The sequence below is a fragment of the Lissotriton helveticus genome, chromosome 10 (genome assembly GCF_964261635.1).
Source record: "Lissotriton helveticus chromosome 10, aLisHel1.1, whole genome shotgun sequence".
Classification (NCBI taxonomy): Eukaryota; Metazoa; Chordata; class Amphibia; order Caudata; family Salamandridae; genus Lissotriton; species Lissotriton helveticus.
Window position 1 is genome coordinate 836,778,382 of NC_136071.1, and position 16,994 is coordinate 836,795,375.

Here is a 16,994-nt window from a genome sequence, read left to right on the forward strand (position 1 = left end):
GCCTTGGGAAAATAGGAACGGGTTTGGGGAAACAACGGAGACTTTCTATTGAGTGGCTGGATTAAAGTCTGCATTGCAGATGCCTTGAAGACTTCTGAAGATAAGGATACCACAAGGGGAGAGTTACCTGATTGTCTGGTGTGCTGGGTAGTTACTTAGAAGGGAAGCAGTGTGGTTAGCCGGGTAAGGGGGCGGAAGACTGTTTTGAGCTCTCTCGCTGTGTTGTGGCAGCGAAGTCTGGCTCGGAGCACGACATTCCGAAGGATTATGCAGCCGTAAAATGGAGCAGTGTGGTGCGCTGGGTGAGGGAGATGGAAGAGTTCTACTAGCTCTCACCATGCTGTGCCAGAAGTGTAGTGCAAAAGAGAAAGCATGCGTGAAGAGACAAAAGCGAAGGTGGGGGTGGAGGCATGCAAATGAAAATTTTAAATAAATACGGTAATTTGTAACCGGTGAAGGGGAGTAACAGCTGAGCAACAGAAGATAAAGTGCTGCGCTCGTGAATTGGGCGCCGCGATGAGAGTTAAAGTATAGTTAGTCTTTTAATAAAATGGAGGCAGGTGAGTTGCGCCGTGCAGAACAAACTGCTCGGCTGCCACAATAAAAGATACACCATGTGTAATGGAAGCAGGAACAACATGGTAACCTTAACACGTTTACACTTATTATTTATAAATGACATGAGCATGAAGGGAGGGGGGACCTGAGAGTGCAAACGGCTGAGCGTTTCTTTTCACTTAGCTGGGAGCAGAGTGGTGCACCAGGTGAGGAGGCGGAAGACTGCTCTGAGCTCCCAACATGCTGTGCCACCGAAGTCTGTCCGGAGCACGGTACGCTGAAAGATTACACGACCGTAAAGCTTGCACTGTACGGTTCGAGTCTTTGCGTCATGATAAAAACTAAAAGAGCCACTTCAATACCAAGCTGATTATAGTTGGGCAAGTAGGGCGGTGCAGAACAAAAGAAAGGTGCCACCATACTAAAAGGTAAAGCGCACTGTCAATGTAAAACAAGTAAAATAAAAAACCTCCACCGTGAGATGGGGGAGATGCAGCATGTAGAGGAGCAGCTTCAATTTGACAGCTGAGGGCAGTCTGTAGAAGCAGAGACGGATGTTGTTGATAACTGAGGTGGTAAGGAGGGAGGCGATACTCTGCGGTGCCCGTAGCTCGTCCACGGATCCCAATTTGTTGTGCAGCCACAACCCGTGTCGCTCTTCCTCATCAAGGCCATCTTGGAACAAGCTCTCGAACATTGCAGATGCTTGTTTACATTGCGGTATCTCCGTACTGATAAATAAAGTGCCTACACGGAGTAATGAAGGACAGAGTGTCACGCCGCCAGTCAAAGATCCAGTCCTGGTGGGCGGGGCTAAAAGGAGACAGAGCGGCAACAAGGAGGGATTAAAAAGCCTCCTTCCCAATAGAAAGGCTGTGTTTAGCATAAGCTATGACGCAAGCCAATGGAAAGAAGGGGCGGGGCTTCAAATCCCCTTCGGAAACTGTATTGATTCCAAGAGGCCCTCACATGGCGAGAGCAGCGCATGTGCGCTGCTAATGACAGGCGAGACCTAAAAAATTGAAAATGGCACCTGTCATGTGGCACCAGAGATCGCTCCATTGAGCCTTATTTTTGATCTATTTATTTTTGGTAATGCTGTATGGCATCAGCAAACAGCACTGGCAAAGCCAAATGGTCTAAAAGAGGAGACCGATTGCCTTTGCTAAGACTTAAAAAAAAAAATGTAATCAATATTCCATGTGAGGTCATGGTTTATTCCTCCCTGTGTGGCTTCTTTTTGCTTTGCATAGTCCCCCACAAAGATCCTCCAGTCCCATTTGCTCCATATTGTTCCCCTCAACTTATCTATTGCGTCCCCCGCACTGCATATTTGACTTATTATTATTTTTTTTTTATTACATGTTCCTGTTCCTTTGTTGTTTTCCTATCCCTCAGGATCCTTAAAATAAAATATTTTTTCAGAAGGCACGGCAGCTGACATTTGCTCCATTTATAATAGAAAAAAAAACTGGAAATTATGTTTATATATTTACCACTTCAAGTGCATCCGCCATCTTGGAACGGTGAATAAAGAAAATAAAATGGAATCTGTGTCATTCCATAGATGCATGCAAGTGTGTTGACACATGTGGAATGATGTGGCCACAAATAGCACGTGTTCATGCCATCTTGCCTTCCCCCCCCCCCCTATCTTTTGTAGCCCCCAAAAAAGCATATCTTTTTGCTGATGTTGCAAAGCCTCGGCTAAATGCATTGGCAAAGCCGAAAGGTCAAAAAGGTGAGACCTTTTGACTTTGCCGATGCTTGTCATTGCTTGGAGTTCCTCGTAGTATATAAACACTGGTGACTTGATTACTCATGAGGGTCATTTGTATTTTGTGCTAGACTGCAAAGTCATAGGATTGTAGCTTTTACATGGAGCATCGCGTTGTGAAGTACAGCAAGAAAATTGTAGCAATTGCTTATGGAAGACATACCTGCCAACTTGTAGAACAATCTCACAGTGTGAGTAGGGGTGGGGCTTCGTGCCGAGAAGTATCGTGGAGGCACTTTTGAACCCACCTTGCCCCCAAGGCCCCTCCTCCCAACAAAACAAAAAGAAAAGCTTGCTGAGGCTGGTGCTGATATCTTGGGGTGATTTCACACCCCTTAATGGACGTCTGCGGTTCAAAGCCTCTCAAACGAGCTGGAAAACCATTATTTACAGTGGTTTTTAGCTTGTTTTCCGTGCCACAGTGGCAATACTTATGTTTTTAAAATCGTGCTTTTAAAACTATTGTGAATCGTGCATTTAAACTTCTGTGCCTTTACCTGTTGTCCTTCCGGTTGGCGCCTCGTTCCACCGCGGCAAGTGCCGTTTGCAGTGGAGGGCGTTCACGACCTGGGCCCGCCCCTTGAGGGTGTCCACATCGCCAGAGGTGGGGTCGGTACCTATTTAGGGATCTCGGCATTTTCCTGCGCGGCGGGTCGCCAAAGGCGAGCCCGTCTGCGCTGGTCCGTCGCTAGGCGCTAGGAGCTCTGCTTTATAGCGCAATAATGGCCACATACACACGGGGGAGCTATTGGCCCTCCGCAGGAATAGTACCTGCATGCCCCATCTATGGCATCCGGGCTCGCTCAGCCTATGGTGCAAGCACTGCGGTCATAAAGCCACTGAGGCCTCTTCGACTTCTCTGACTCCTAGCTGCACATTACAAAAAACTGAAAATCTTAAGATTTTTAGTTTAAACTGTAGGTCTATGGTTAAACACCATGAAGATATCTCTGAACTCCTCCTGGATCATAATCCTGACATATTATATCGTACTGAGACGTGGTTGACTGACGAGTCTGGCTCCACTTTAGCCATAGTCCTACCCCCAGGTTACTCTGTTCGGGCCCAGAACAGGATGAAGGGGAGGGGTGGAGGACTGGCTATTATTTTTAAATCGAGTCTGGTCTGCACCCTGTCCCCGGCTAATATAGCGGATTGTGAAAGTGTCCTATTTAAGGTTAGGGTTTCGGGCAACTTTACCCTTACAGGTCTCCTAATATATCGCCCCCCTGGTCCAGCTGGCACTTTTCAAGACTCTCTGGCCGCGACTATCTCCACTCTAACACTGCAATCAGCCAACTTTAGTGTCCTGGGCGATTTAAATCTTCATCTTGAGTGTCTTGACTCCCCTGCCATATTGAATTTTGTAGGCGACCTGGAGGCGTGCCAACTAATTCAGCTGGTTAGGGGACCCTCGCACTCTGCAGGACATTTGTTGGATCCCGTATTTTCCAACATCCAAGACATCATTGCACACCCTCCCCTCCCACTCATCTGGTCGGACCACCACCTTATTCATATTTCCATAGGGATTCCAGCTGGCTCCAGGTCTAAGCCTCCCCCCCCCCCCTTGAGACGTCCCTGGCACAAACTTGATGGTACTCTATTCGAATCCAGACTTACACTTTCACTGCCTAATTGGGCTAGCAATCTGGAGGAGGCTGATAAAGACTATAGGAAATGGATCACTGATGCCTTGGATCACTTTATTCCCAAGAAACTGTCAAGACCCTTTCGTGACCAGGCTCACCCGTGGTATTCGGAAGAATTGGCCAGTGGGAAAAAACAATGTAAAATTCTTGAGCGCAAATGGAGACGCTCATATGATCCTATAACAAAAGCTAGCTATAGATCTGCTACCAAGTTGTATCACAAGCAGATAAAAAAAGCTAAAGCCATCTACTACACCAATTTGATTAACTTGAGTACCAATCGTTCAAAAACCATCTTTTCCTTGTTAAAGGATTTGTCTAAAGCCACTGAAAGCGTAATAGGATCCAATACTCAATGTGAAGAGCTAGCTTGCTTTTTCTTAGGAAAGGTTAATGGTATCTATAACACCTTAAACTCCAGTGCCCTGACTACGCCCTTCCCCGAAGACTCAGACTTAACCGCCTTATCTTACTCCCTTCTTACCTTCCCCCCCCTATCCCTGGCTGAGCTGGAGCTTCTTGCCACTGAAGTGAAGTCTGGCTCTCCGGATGACCCGGTCAAACCCGAGTTGTTCCGACTTCATCGCGACCCCATTCTGTTGAAGGGTCGCAAGCTGATTAATCAATCTCTCCAATCAGTCACGGTGCCCAGCTCCTGGAAGCATGCTAAGGTGGTCCCTTTGTTAAAAAAATCTACTCTGGACCCCTTAAAGCCGGATAGCTACAGGCCTATCTCCCTGCTGCCGTATCTGGCCAAGGTCACGGAATCTTACGTGAATACTGCCTTGACAAGGTACTTGGAAACAAATGACATTCTGGCCGAGTCTCAAAATGGCTTTAGAGCCAATCACAGTACAGAGTCAGCCCTCCTGGCAGTTACCGAACAGCTGAGGATGGCACAAGATCTGGGCAACACCTCCGCCCTTATTCTGCTGGATTTGAGTGCGGCCTTCGACACGGTCTCCCACAGGATTTTGCTTAAACGTCTTGGGGAGATCGGAGTCGAGGGCGGCGCCCTGGACTGGTTCGTGTCATTTCTATCTAACCGATCCTTCCAGGTGCATGCCGCTCCGTACTCGTCCAGCAGACATCCTCTCAGCTGTGGGGTCCCTCAGGGGTCAGCGCTCAGCCCCGGCTTTGTGTTGGGAGGGAGCGTGGACGAGAGCTATGAGACTCTGTCAGAAAATTTCCACAGCTTTGGACTCTGTGGCCCCGGTAAGGAGAATCAAATATAGGACCAACCTTGCCATGCCATGGTACTCAGAAGATCTCCGGCAGCTCAAGCTACAATGCAAACGGGCAGAGCGAACCTGGAGGAAACAGTACCTGGAATCGCATAGGGCCCTATTCAGGCAAGCACTGGCACTTTATAAGACCCAGATCAAGCGGGCTAAAGCCAGATTTTTAGAAAATTCTCTGTTGACAGCGGTCAACAAATCCCAGGCCCTATTCAAGATCGTAAAGGACCTGGCTCATCCCGGATGTACCAAAAATGCCATCCCGGCCTCACAAGCGCTATGCGATCAGTTAGCACTAGCCTTCGAGGATAAAATTACCAACATCTTAAATAACCTCCCCCTTCCAACTAGCAGTACTACATATGATTCCATCCTGCCCGACAATGAGAAGAAGTGCATAAAACCTGTGGAGCTAAGCACGTTCCCGCTACCATCTTTTGAGGACTTCTGCTCTATGGCTGATGGGGTGTCCTCTGGTTCTCCTCTTGACCCTTTACCACCTAGATTTTGGAAACTCTGTCGTGATGAGCTGTTTCCACCATTGTTTCTTACCTGTTGCCAGTCCCTCACCTCGGCACGGGTGCCAGACTGCTGGAAACTGGCGGTGGTTTCCCCACTGCTTAAAAAGGAAAATCTGGATCCCACATGCCCAGCTAACTTTAGGCCCATCTCCCTCCTGCCATTTCCCATTAAAATCCTAGAGAAACTGGCCACAAAACACCTATCCAACTTTCTTGAGAAGAACGACTGTTTGGATGTGGCTCAGTTTGGGTTTCGACCGGCACACGGGACAGAGTCAGCCTTGGTGTCTGTTCTTGATGATCTCCGGACGCGGGCCGACATGGGCCAGGCAACCTTTTTAGTGCTACTTGACATGTCGGCCGCGTTCGACACGGTCAACCATGCGACTCTGATCAGGAGATTGTCGGAGGCGGGGGTGTCAGGGTTGGCCCTTGAATGGTTGGTGTCTTATCTTGGGCAAAGACATCAGGTAGTTGCACTACCGCCCTACCAATCTAACATCAAGAGGGTAGGTCAGTGAGTTCCCCAGGGCTCGGCCATCAGCCCCATCCTCTTCAACCTGTACCTCCGGCCCCTGATCACACTGATCAGGTCATTTGGCATTACAGTCACCAATTATGCTGACGACACCCAACTTATCTTCTCGTTTGAGGGTAAGGGTGGGGTGTCACAGGAGGTGTTCCACCAATGCATGAGGGCCACGGCAGAATGGCTAGGGAAAAATTCCCTCCAATTCAACAGCTCGAAAACAGAGGTTTTACACTGCTCCTTGGACCGGATTGCCAGACCCTTCCCACAGGGTTTTTGGCCTCCTGACTTCCTGGGCTCTAATCTGCCGGCTGATTCAGTTCGGAATCTAGGGGTCATGTTCAGTTCCGACTTACAACTGGACACCTCAGTAAATAAGACAGTGGCCACGTGCATGGGCCTACTTGGATCCCTGAGAAAGATTCTACCTCTGCTTCCAGCACTGGCAAGACCAGAAGTAGTGCGGAGCATAATCCTTAGTCGTTTGGACTATTGCAACGCACTGCTGCTGGGGGCTCCAACTGCCGTGCTTGGGAAACTCCAGCGGATTCAGAACTGTGCCGCTAAATTGGCACTTTCACGGCGCCGCTCGGACTCCTCCACTAAGGCGCTCAGGGATCTTCACTGGCTCCCAATTTCTCAACGGGTGAATTTTAAGGCTCTGTGTATTGTCTTCAAGGCTCTGCACTGCCAAGGCCCGGTCCCTCTACAGGATCTATTCTCTTGGTACACCCCCGTAAGAACTCTCCGATCGGCATCGGCATTCCTGGTGGTGGTACCCAAGTTTCGGAGGACTGGGATGGGCGGTCGCTCCTTCAGGACTGCTGCGGCACGACTGTGGAACTCCTTACACTGAGTCTTAGGAGCCTGGAAGTACTCTCCATCTTTAAAAAGGAGTTAAAAACCTACCTGTTCCCCAGTACAATGCAGTAAGACCAGAAGTTGGTAAAATCTCGCTTTGTGTCAGAATAGTCTTAGCGCCAGGATGCCCGGTGGGTGACAGTGATAGCGCTTTATAAGAACGCCTATACATACATACATACATACATACATACACTGTTCAATGTGTACGTCAGACCCCTGGCCATACTAGCGAGAGAACGGGACATCAAATTAACTTCTTATGCTGACGACACTCAGCTTATTTTTACTTTCTCCAACAACGCTGAGTCTGACCAAGTTAAATTTGGTGAAGATCTTATGGCCATTGCCAACTGGCTATCTGACAATTGCCTACATCTGAATGCGTCTAAATCTGAGGTGCTCATAGTCGGTCGGAACCCACAGAAGTGGGCCGAGCACTGGTGGCCCTCCACACTAGGCCACTCTCCGACCCCGAAGCAGGAAGTAAAAAATCTAGGAGTCATGCTGGACAATGACTTGGCCTTGGACTCCCACGCAAAAAAAGTGGCCGGTACCTGCTATGGGCGCCTTCGCGCCCTCAGACCCATCCTGGGATTTTTTTAACCTCCTACCCGGCAGTTAATAGTCCAGTCTATGGTCCTCTCACATCTGGACTACTGTAATGTTCTCTTTCTGGGCTCCAATCTGACTGTCATCAAAAGACTTCAGAGGGCTCAGAATGCTGCAGCCCGCACTCTGCTCACCCTGCCAAAACACAGCTCCGCATCACAGGCTCTTGTTCGGTTGCATTGGCTCCCTGTAAAACAGAGAATCCTATTTAAGACCTTATGTGTAGTTCACCAAATTTTACACGGACAGGGCCCTCGCATCCTGAAGGGACTTTGCACCTTCTATACCCCGACGCGCGATCTTCGCTCTGCAGATCGCTACCTGGCCTGTACTACGAGGGTACGAAGGAGTAGAGCGGGAGGACGATCATTTAAGGACAAGGCTCCTCTACTTTGGAATTCTATCCCTATACAAGCATGATCCACTACGCACCATCAGTGTTTCCGCAAGCTAATTAAAACCTGGCTTTTTTCATCAATCTAACCTGCCGTGCTGTGTAGGCAGGCACTACATCCCCTCTCCACACGCAGCCTCGCAGCCACTCAGTCATGCATGTCCGTGAGCGCTGGGACGCCCCGTTGCTGGGGTAGCCATGCGCTATAGAAAACAACCTAACATAACATAACATATCGGCTCATCACCAGGTGATGGGAGCCGATGTCATGTGTCACACTGTGGCACCGTGTGAGTTGGCAGTTATGGGAAGATAATCTGGATGATCCTAGGTTTTGTGTTAAATGCAAATTTGGGCCCCCTAAGTAATGGTAAATAATGAATCTTGACTGAGCCGACCATTACCCTTTATAGCGTGGTTCACCATTGTGTCTGTGAGGTGTTTTTCTGTTTTGAGCATATTCCCTTGAACTACCCTTTTCCTAATGGGATTTCACTGCTTGTTTCTTTTGCTGTGTGTACCTACCTCATCAGACCCCACCATCATTGTGCATTCACCCTCCATGTTTGGTTGGTGCTGAGATTGCATCATGCCTAATCATCCTGCAACCAGGAAGCCATCTTTGTTTAATTTTGGATGCTGTCGAACGTTGTGGGCGTTTCTTGAACAATGCATACCAATTCAGGTCTGAGAGCCGCAATTATAAAATTAATTTGAAGGAGGTAACTTGTGCTTAATAATTGCATCCTAATCTGTGTTTCCAAGTCGGTATTATTTGCATTTATTTATTTGGTGCTATAAACTAACATTTTGCGATCTATTTAGCCGGTTACACCGAAGGTGGTGAATTATAAGACCACTCCCTTATATTTCAAATATCTGTTTAATTTTTCTGGTCCTGTTTACTAAGCACAAATCCCTGTACTGCCAAAACAAATCACATATGTGCCAATTTTGTAGCCCGCTTATCAAGTCCTTGCCCACTTCTAAAATATTAATGCTTCAAAGTACCTGCCTGCACAGCTGGAAAGATACTACTATTTCAAGTATGTCTTCACCCCATGTCTCAGTGACGAGACATGCTCTGTTCTCTATAGCCCCAGATCTCCCTTATAAAAACTAAATCTGTGCCACATGTTACATACTGGGGGGGGGAGGGGGCGCCAGCCACCAGGTACTGGCGTGATCTGCTGGGCGATGGGGCCGCAGAAATAGTGACACGCACACACAGTGTTTCAGTTACACATAGACTGCCCAACACAGCTCCGCCTATCTTTATGTATACACGTGTTCACGCCTTCCGGCGTGAACGCAGGGGCAGGGGCCGTGTCTCCCGACGCACGCTGGTGGCAACCACTGGCGGGATGACCGTTCCATCCCATCTCAAGTCAGTCCTTGACTGGCTTTCATGAGTCTTGCAGTTCACTTACTTGGCAGACAAAGTCTCTCAGGCGAGTGATCAGCTGGGAGTTGTCTCTCAGAGCATACCTGGATTGGCCCCGCCTGGTGCTGAGCAGCAGGGGCCGGGGTGCTGAGCTTCTGGGCAGACTCCGGGTGCTCTTGGGTTGCCTCCGGGCTTTCAGGTGGCAGCGTTGGTTCTGGATCGCCGCCCTCTGCCTCTTGAGGTGCGTCTTGGTTGGCGCGGAGTTCCTCGGGGTCTGCAGTGATCTGGGTACTGGAAAGGTTTGTCTACTTTTTTGAACCATGAGATGTTGCGGGCCACAGTTTCCCCCTCCTTTTCGACTGTCACCATTTTCCCCTTCACCTCGACAACTGTCCAGTAACCCGGCTCATACCAGGTCTGGAATTTCCCTCCGGGCCTCCGGTCTTTTATGATGACAGTATCCCCTTGATGCAGCTGCCTGGACACCGCTCTGCTGGCTTGGCTGGCAGTGTTGTTGCGCTTCTCTCTTCACCTGAGGGCGCCTTCTTCGTCAAATGGGGGAGGGGTCCTCCCCAGTGCTGTGGAGAAGCCACCTCGACGATTTCCGTTGAACGTTAACGCCCAGGGTGCTTGGCATGTGGAGCTGTGAGGGGTGCTCCGATATTCCAGCAGGAACCTTTGCAGCTGCTGTTCCGGATTACTTAGCTCCGCTGCTACAATGTGAAGAGCCTTGTTAATTGTTCTCATAAATCGTTCGATCTCCCCGTTGGCCTGGGACCATTGCAGGGTGATGCGCCTTTGCCGGATGCTGTGGTGTTGTAGGAACTCCCTGAATTTGTGTCCTTGGAACGGGCCCGTTGTCACTTCTGAGTTCTTCCGGACATCCGAACATGGCAAAGATTTTTTCTAGGAAAGGGCCTACATGCGAGAAGGCTGTTGAGGTGATGACCTCAACCATTCGGTATTTTGAGTAGGGCTAGGGTGACGCGGCCGTCCAGGAAGCTCCCGAAATCCACATTCCGCTTTTCCCAGGGGCTTTACCTGTGTTCCTCAGTGTGAATGGGTGCAGGTCTCTGGGGCCCACACGTCACCTGACAGGAGAGGCACCTCTGAACTGTCTCTTCACCCTGGCATCCATCCCCGGGAACCAGACCTTCTCACGCATGCAGGCCTTCATCTTCAGCTCCTTGATGTCCTCCATGGGCAAGTTGTGTTGCTCGTAGTTGGAGGGACGCGGGGATGACGATGCGCGGCCCTCTGAGTAGGATTACTCCTTGGGTGAGGCTCAGCTCATTCCTGACTTTCCACATGTGTATCAAACTTTCTTTTTTCGGGGCCAATCCACGAGTTGGTTGAGTGCAGGAATTGACGCCACTGCCCTTCGTGGACAGCGGACCATACTTTGGTGATGACAGGGTCCTCTTCGGCAGCGGCCGCCACTTCTTCAAGGTTCAACGCTCGAGGGCACGTGAGCGCCATAATCATGTTTAGGTGGGCTTTTGTGGCGTCGGCGTTTGGTTCATCATGCCCCACTTCTGTTGTGTCGGGGTGTCTCGAGAGGAAGTCGGCAGGGTTCTTGGCACCAGGCCGAAAGGCCACATCCATTTCATAGTGCTAAAGCTCGATGGCCCACCGTTCAATACGTGGTGGTGGGTGGGGTGCAGATCTTGTGAATAACTGCACCAAGGGTTGGTGATAAGCGGCGGAAGATATGCCGAAATTCAGGCGTTTGTACCTTCAGAGTCCTCGATGGGGGCTGAACGTGGTTATGTTTCGACTCTCTTTCACTAACTTCATCTGATGATAACCGGCGTTAAAGTCCAGCTTTGAAAAACATCTGGAACCGTTCAGGTCGGCCACTGTCATCCATGGTCAGCGTTATGTGGCGTCCACATCGGATGGCCTGGTTGGGAAGGCGCATGTCGATACAGAGTCTAATCTTCCCCGGTTGGCACAGCTTCTCTGCAATCACCATTGGGGACACCCATGGCGTGGGCTCTGACATCTTCTCTATGACTCCTTGGTCTTCCAGCTTCTGCAGCTCTTCTTCTACTAGCGGTCGGAGGTGGAAAGAACTCTCCTGTGCTGTAGCGCGGTTGCTTTGGCTTGCGCACCATTGTCTTGGTCTCCCATGGTGGCAGTGGTGAGTGCAACTAGGCCTTGGGCTGTCTGCTTGTGAGCGTGGACATGACGCACGTGGGCAGACTGAACCGGGTCGGGCGGTTTGTGTGGCCTTCTCCCGCGTTATGCGCGACTCATCAGTGGTGGTGTAGACGTGGAGTGCCTCGCGGGGTTGATGCTTGGTGCTGGGGAGGAAAGGTCCCATTGCTCTTATTCCAGCGCTGCTCCCACGTCTGGGAAGACTCCTGCCACGACGTGGCCTGGCCTGCTACCACGTTGATGCATCGGATTGTGGAGGCACTGCAGCACCACTCAACAGGGAGTACCAGAAGGCGTGAGGTTGCACCGGCCTCCTCACCAGTGTTACATACTGGGGGAGGCGCCACCTGGTACCGGCGTGATCTTCTGGGTGCTGCGGCTGCAAAAAGCTGTCTTGCGCAACCTGATTATTCCCTCAGCGCTATTGGGAATTTGGAAAGTGCCCTCATTCCCTTTCAGTGTGAGAGGATATAACACTGATATAAGCTGTCCTGCGAAACTTTATTATTCCTTGAGTGCTTTTTCCTGTACCAAAGACTGTTTTTTCAAGAATAAATGTTTTTCCAAGGACAAATGCTACTTTAGTGCCATCCAGGTTTATCTAAACACATTCTGTATTTGGAAAATGTTTGTTCATCTTTAAAAGTCCCCCTTTTAGCCCTGTTTATCTTCAACTAACACGTGGCCACCTTTACTGGTTTGTCAGTGTATCTTAGCAAATCATCATGTGTAATTCTGTTTGTGGCAACCATTTAGGCCTGCACTCGCTCCTAGTCAAATCGTGCTGTTGTCTTTTGCGCTCCTTACTTGAATGTGTCCCATAGTCTATTCTTCACTCCCCACGTTATTTTTTCATTTATCTGCCTTTTACGTGCCACTTTATTAATCCGTTGGCTCCTTCGTGGGGGTTGCTATGCCAACGAAAAGCACACAAGCCGGCAAACACACCGGTTTTCTATTCAAGCAGGTGATTGGTTCATAAGCCAATCGCATGACCGTGATCTCCGCCTATCGGCGGGGAGGATTCATCCCCAACGCCTTCCAGACCCACTTTTTCACGTGAGCTGGCGGGCGCACAAATCCAGTCCTTTTGCCTATATTTACCCTGAACACTATGAAGACGCTAATCCTCGGAGTCCGGCATTTTGAGGGTTCATCTAGGTACCAAATGGGTACCTAGCATAGAGGGCGTGAGTACGACGCTCGTGAGATAAGTAACGCTTTCACTTTTGATGCAGCGACCAACTTTGGTATGTCATTCTTTCTTTGCAGGGTGTGCCAATTTGCTATCACCCCCCTCCCGAGACCCATGGTGCTTTAAGATGAAAGGATGTATTTTTATACTTACCTGTATATACTTTTTTGCCCATGAACACTGACGCAATATAGCCAATCTTCCTTTAGTTTCGACACGTTAGTTTGTAGCGATAAATTGGGCATACTAGTCACTATTTACTGCCCTTTTTTGTTATCATGACCACCATACTAAGCCTGTCAGGGACTTATGTCCCAATAGCCTCACAGGGTTAATGTTAATCCTGTATGTGCACATGGACACTCAGTTCACTTTTGAATTTGTTATGGCTATTAGCACATACCTAGAGCACTGTAGCATGTTGTTTTTATTCTTATGACAATGGATATTGGTACATCTAATTACTCTTTGTTTTTCTATGTCTTGTTTGTCTGTTTTTGTCTATGTCTGACGGAATAAACTCTGTTCCACTCTAATAAAACGTAATCTAGAGATAGTGTTTTTTTGATATCTTTCTTTTTACACTTGTACCCCAGGCTAGGGTGGGCCTTAGCGCGCCCATACCACCGGGGTTTATTACAAGAATTTTACTTCACTTTTTTCACTGGTCCTGACAAACGCCTGATATACCATTATCACTGAGGCAGAAACATGTTGACCACCAACACAGGATAAATCTGGACTTTTAATTTTGGTCCTTTATCCCACACTATTGTTTTTACTCATGTCCAATTGGCAAAACTATTAAAATTACTTTTTTTTACACAATTGGTACATTTTTAAATCACTTGAAAATTACACTTCACGCAAAACCAGCTCCGCAGTAAACTGGCGTTGCAGCACACTAGGGTGGCATTCGGCCACTCCTGGTGGGGCCCAATGATGAAGCATGTCACCAACCAGGTTGGGGAGTGAGGGCATTCCGAACAACCCTAAGAGGTCTCCCTCACAGCCGACTGAGACTGTGAGTGTTGTTACATGCTTGCTCTTTTTTCAAAGTTTTTTGACGCTCCTCTGTTGTTTACTTGATTTACCTTGAGGGGGATAGGAGCGCCAATTTCGTTCCCTTCCTCTCTTGTTGTTACGAGGCTGCAAAAATTATGACACTCACACAGTGTCTCAGTTACACGCGGACTGCCTAGCACAGCTATGCCTATCTTTAATTATACACAGGTTTACGCCTACCGGTGTGAACGCAGGGGCCGGGTCTTCCAGCGCGGGCTGGGGGCAACCACTAGTGCGACGACCGTTACACCACACACAGCTAACTCCCAGCCACATTATCATATTTACTATACAAATTGTGTGGTGTCTCCTATTAAGCTATCAGTCACATTAGGAGCAACACCCTACCTAACTTGGGTGCCTTTTTTTTCTTTTCTGTACATCTGTAACTATCTTCATTCAAAGTCAAAAAATAAGTTTCTGAGAGTAACTACTACCATTCAATCTATATCTTCCGGAAGCCATCTGTGAGTCTCATACAACCTGGCATACTGAAAAAGTTTAAAACACAAAAAACTATACTTCCTGTAATGCAATGTTCCAATAAATCTGACACCTTTTTTGTTAATGTTAAATTTGCTGAATAGCAACATATGCCATTAGACACTGTAAGGTAAGTAGTTCTGCTACCGATTAGTTGCATACTGTATCTGAGGCCTGCGCTTCGTGCTCGCCATTGGATTTCTTGCGGCTTCACTCTTCACTGTAGAGTTTGGTGGCTTCACAATACAAGCTGTTAGTTGACTGCCTCAGCTCACTAACTGCAAATCGATTAACACTGTGTACAGTACCATGCTGGGGCTGGTGGTGTCAAAGTATCTTATCCACGGATCTGTGTTTGATCAGAAAGTCATGAGTTCGGTCCCTGGAAGGCCTGCTCTGCTTTTCATCCTTCCAAGGTCAATTGAGTTGGCTGACATTAGACGTTTGTCAATGGCGCCAAGAGACCTCCTCAGGCTGACTTGTGCGCTCTGCAAAATATTCCTGTTGAGTTTATTTAATGTAACATATTTGAAGGGGAACTAGTAATGCTGGCTGTTTTTCAGACACTGGTCTGGTTTTGCCATATATTTGAGTGGCTATTCTTTCCTAGACTGCAGATGCAGTTTGCAGACACTTGTTATTTAACTGGAGTTATGAAATGTATATGTCACATTCTTGTTAATGTGTCTCTTGTTGCACCATCGCCCACCAGTTACTACTTTCAGCACCTCTAATTTGCCTTTATCCAATATGTTCATGGTCTCAGGTAGCACTTCTGTAACTATAGCAGCGGTTTCTGCTAGAAAAGCAACCGTTTTCTCAACAATCAGTAATCCATTTCCGCTAGCGTTTTACTTGTTACGTATATTGGTTTCATACTTACCGCATTCCTGGCAATAGCCCAACACGTTTCAAGACTTATGAGGTGCAAACTCTGAAAAGCAAAGAAAAATATATATTTTTTGATGTAATTTTAAAATCAATTTCAGGCCAAATGAGCATTATGGGCCAGTAATGCTTTTTTGGGGGGTTTACTGCCGAAACTTAGTAAATCCTCAGCCTTTCAGATAAAGCGCTACCTTCTGAAATGTCCTACAACACCCCTGCCTTTTGGTCTCCATGGGTACTCCAATGTGCTCTAAAGGTATTGAGAGTAAGACCCACTTCTTATACCAAGTTTATTGCTCGTCTCCGTCTTGGCCTTCAGTCTTCAGGGCCCAATGTGCTTCCCCTCGAAGCATCAGTTTAGCCTTGCTAGTGCTATACAATTAATAATGCAAGCTTAAATAAAAATATATATATATATAATGGTGTTTGTGTGTGTGTGTATATATACACATGTATTTTAGTTTTTTATTGTTTATAAGAACTACATACACATCCTTTTAAAAGCATGCACTATTACAATATTAAAATGTAGCTCCTCATCTTAAAACACAATTTAAATTTCACGAAAATGTAATCAAAGTTGCATAGATTTTAATAGTTACTGTAATCTAAACGCATTTCATGCATCCTTTTCATTTCTCTTACTATAGTTCTTAAAAAACCTAGACAAATAACTGGCTCAGTATTAGATTCAGTTTCCCAGCCATAAAACATTTAAAAAAAACATGGCAACCAAAAGCGTACATTCCATAACACCTTAAAACTTTTTCCGTGTATCTTCCGGGGGGGGGGAGTTGTGGCAGATTGTTCTACTTGTGCATTAAGGCAGATATTGTGGCAGTTTGTTCTACTTGTGCATTAAGGCAGATATATTTTGGGGTGTTTGTGTTTAATGCACGTGCCTGTCCTACATTCAGAGGGTCATCTGTTGGCTTCTCTCTCTAACGTCACCCAAGCACCTCCTCCGTGCATACGCTGCTTTCCTAAATAAACAACTCGTGCTTTGATTATCTTCGGATGCCTTGTGCCAACATACAATATGTAAAGAGAATGGAAAAGTCCAGTCTGAACTAAACATGTTTTTGTGCTAAAAAAAAAGGCAATCGATGTGGAGATAAAGTTAGGAAATAGTGAATGAACAAAATACAAAAATGAACGCTTCCGGTTGGAATGTGTTTCTTTTTTTTCTCGCGGAAACAACTTTACAGAACAGTAGACATTCAGAGAACTTAATCATTCTTCACACCCACCTAAAACACACGAAGTATCATTTTTTTCGAGCGGTATTCCTTGAATCTTCATAATTGTTGTTGGACCTAAACAAAAACCGCCATCAAGGCTTGTATTTAAGTTTAAACACATATGGCGTCAACCCACTAGCAGTCAGAACTGCACACAAAACCTTGTAGCCTTGCTTATTTATGTCTAATTAGATCAAAGCTATGTTTGCAAACGTCTTGTTTTGTGCACATTGTTTTATAAATAATTATTTTTATTTTCGATATCCTTCTACTTGTGTTCATTTTGATGGAATTGCCGAATGGTTGGATTTGGTTATTCTGTAATTACGGTATTTTTCTTCTAGCTCTGAGGTTTTGTTTTCATCCTCCGAGCCAGATTTCGGTCTGCGCAGCGATGGGGCCAGCTTCGGGGTCTCGTCGGTTGATTGGAGCCCAC

General features: G+C 47.3%; 2 long non-coding RNA genes across 2 annotated transcripts in view; one reads left to right on the top strand and one right to left on the bottom strand.

Moving 5' to 3' along the window:
- LOC144784566 (uncharacterized) overlaps nucleotides 1-16,994 on the top strand; it is a 218,081-nt gene that overhangs the window by 142,912 nt on the left and 58,175 nt on the right. The gene's annotated exons all lie outside the window — the stretch shown is intronic.
- The window catches only part of LOC144784568 (uncharacterized), a 30,151-nt gene that overhangs the window by 12,396 nt on the left and 761 nt on the right, over nucleotides 1-16,994 (bottom strand). Inside the window, exon 2 of the long non-coding RNA XR_013601679.1 lies at nucleotides 15,313-15,363. This is a non-coding gene — a long non-coding RNA (uncharacterized LOC144784568). The remainder of the gene's footprint in view (nucleotides 1-15,312; nucleotides 15,364-16,994) is intronic.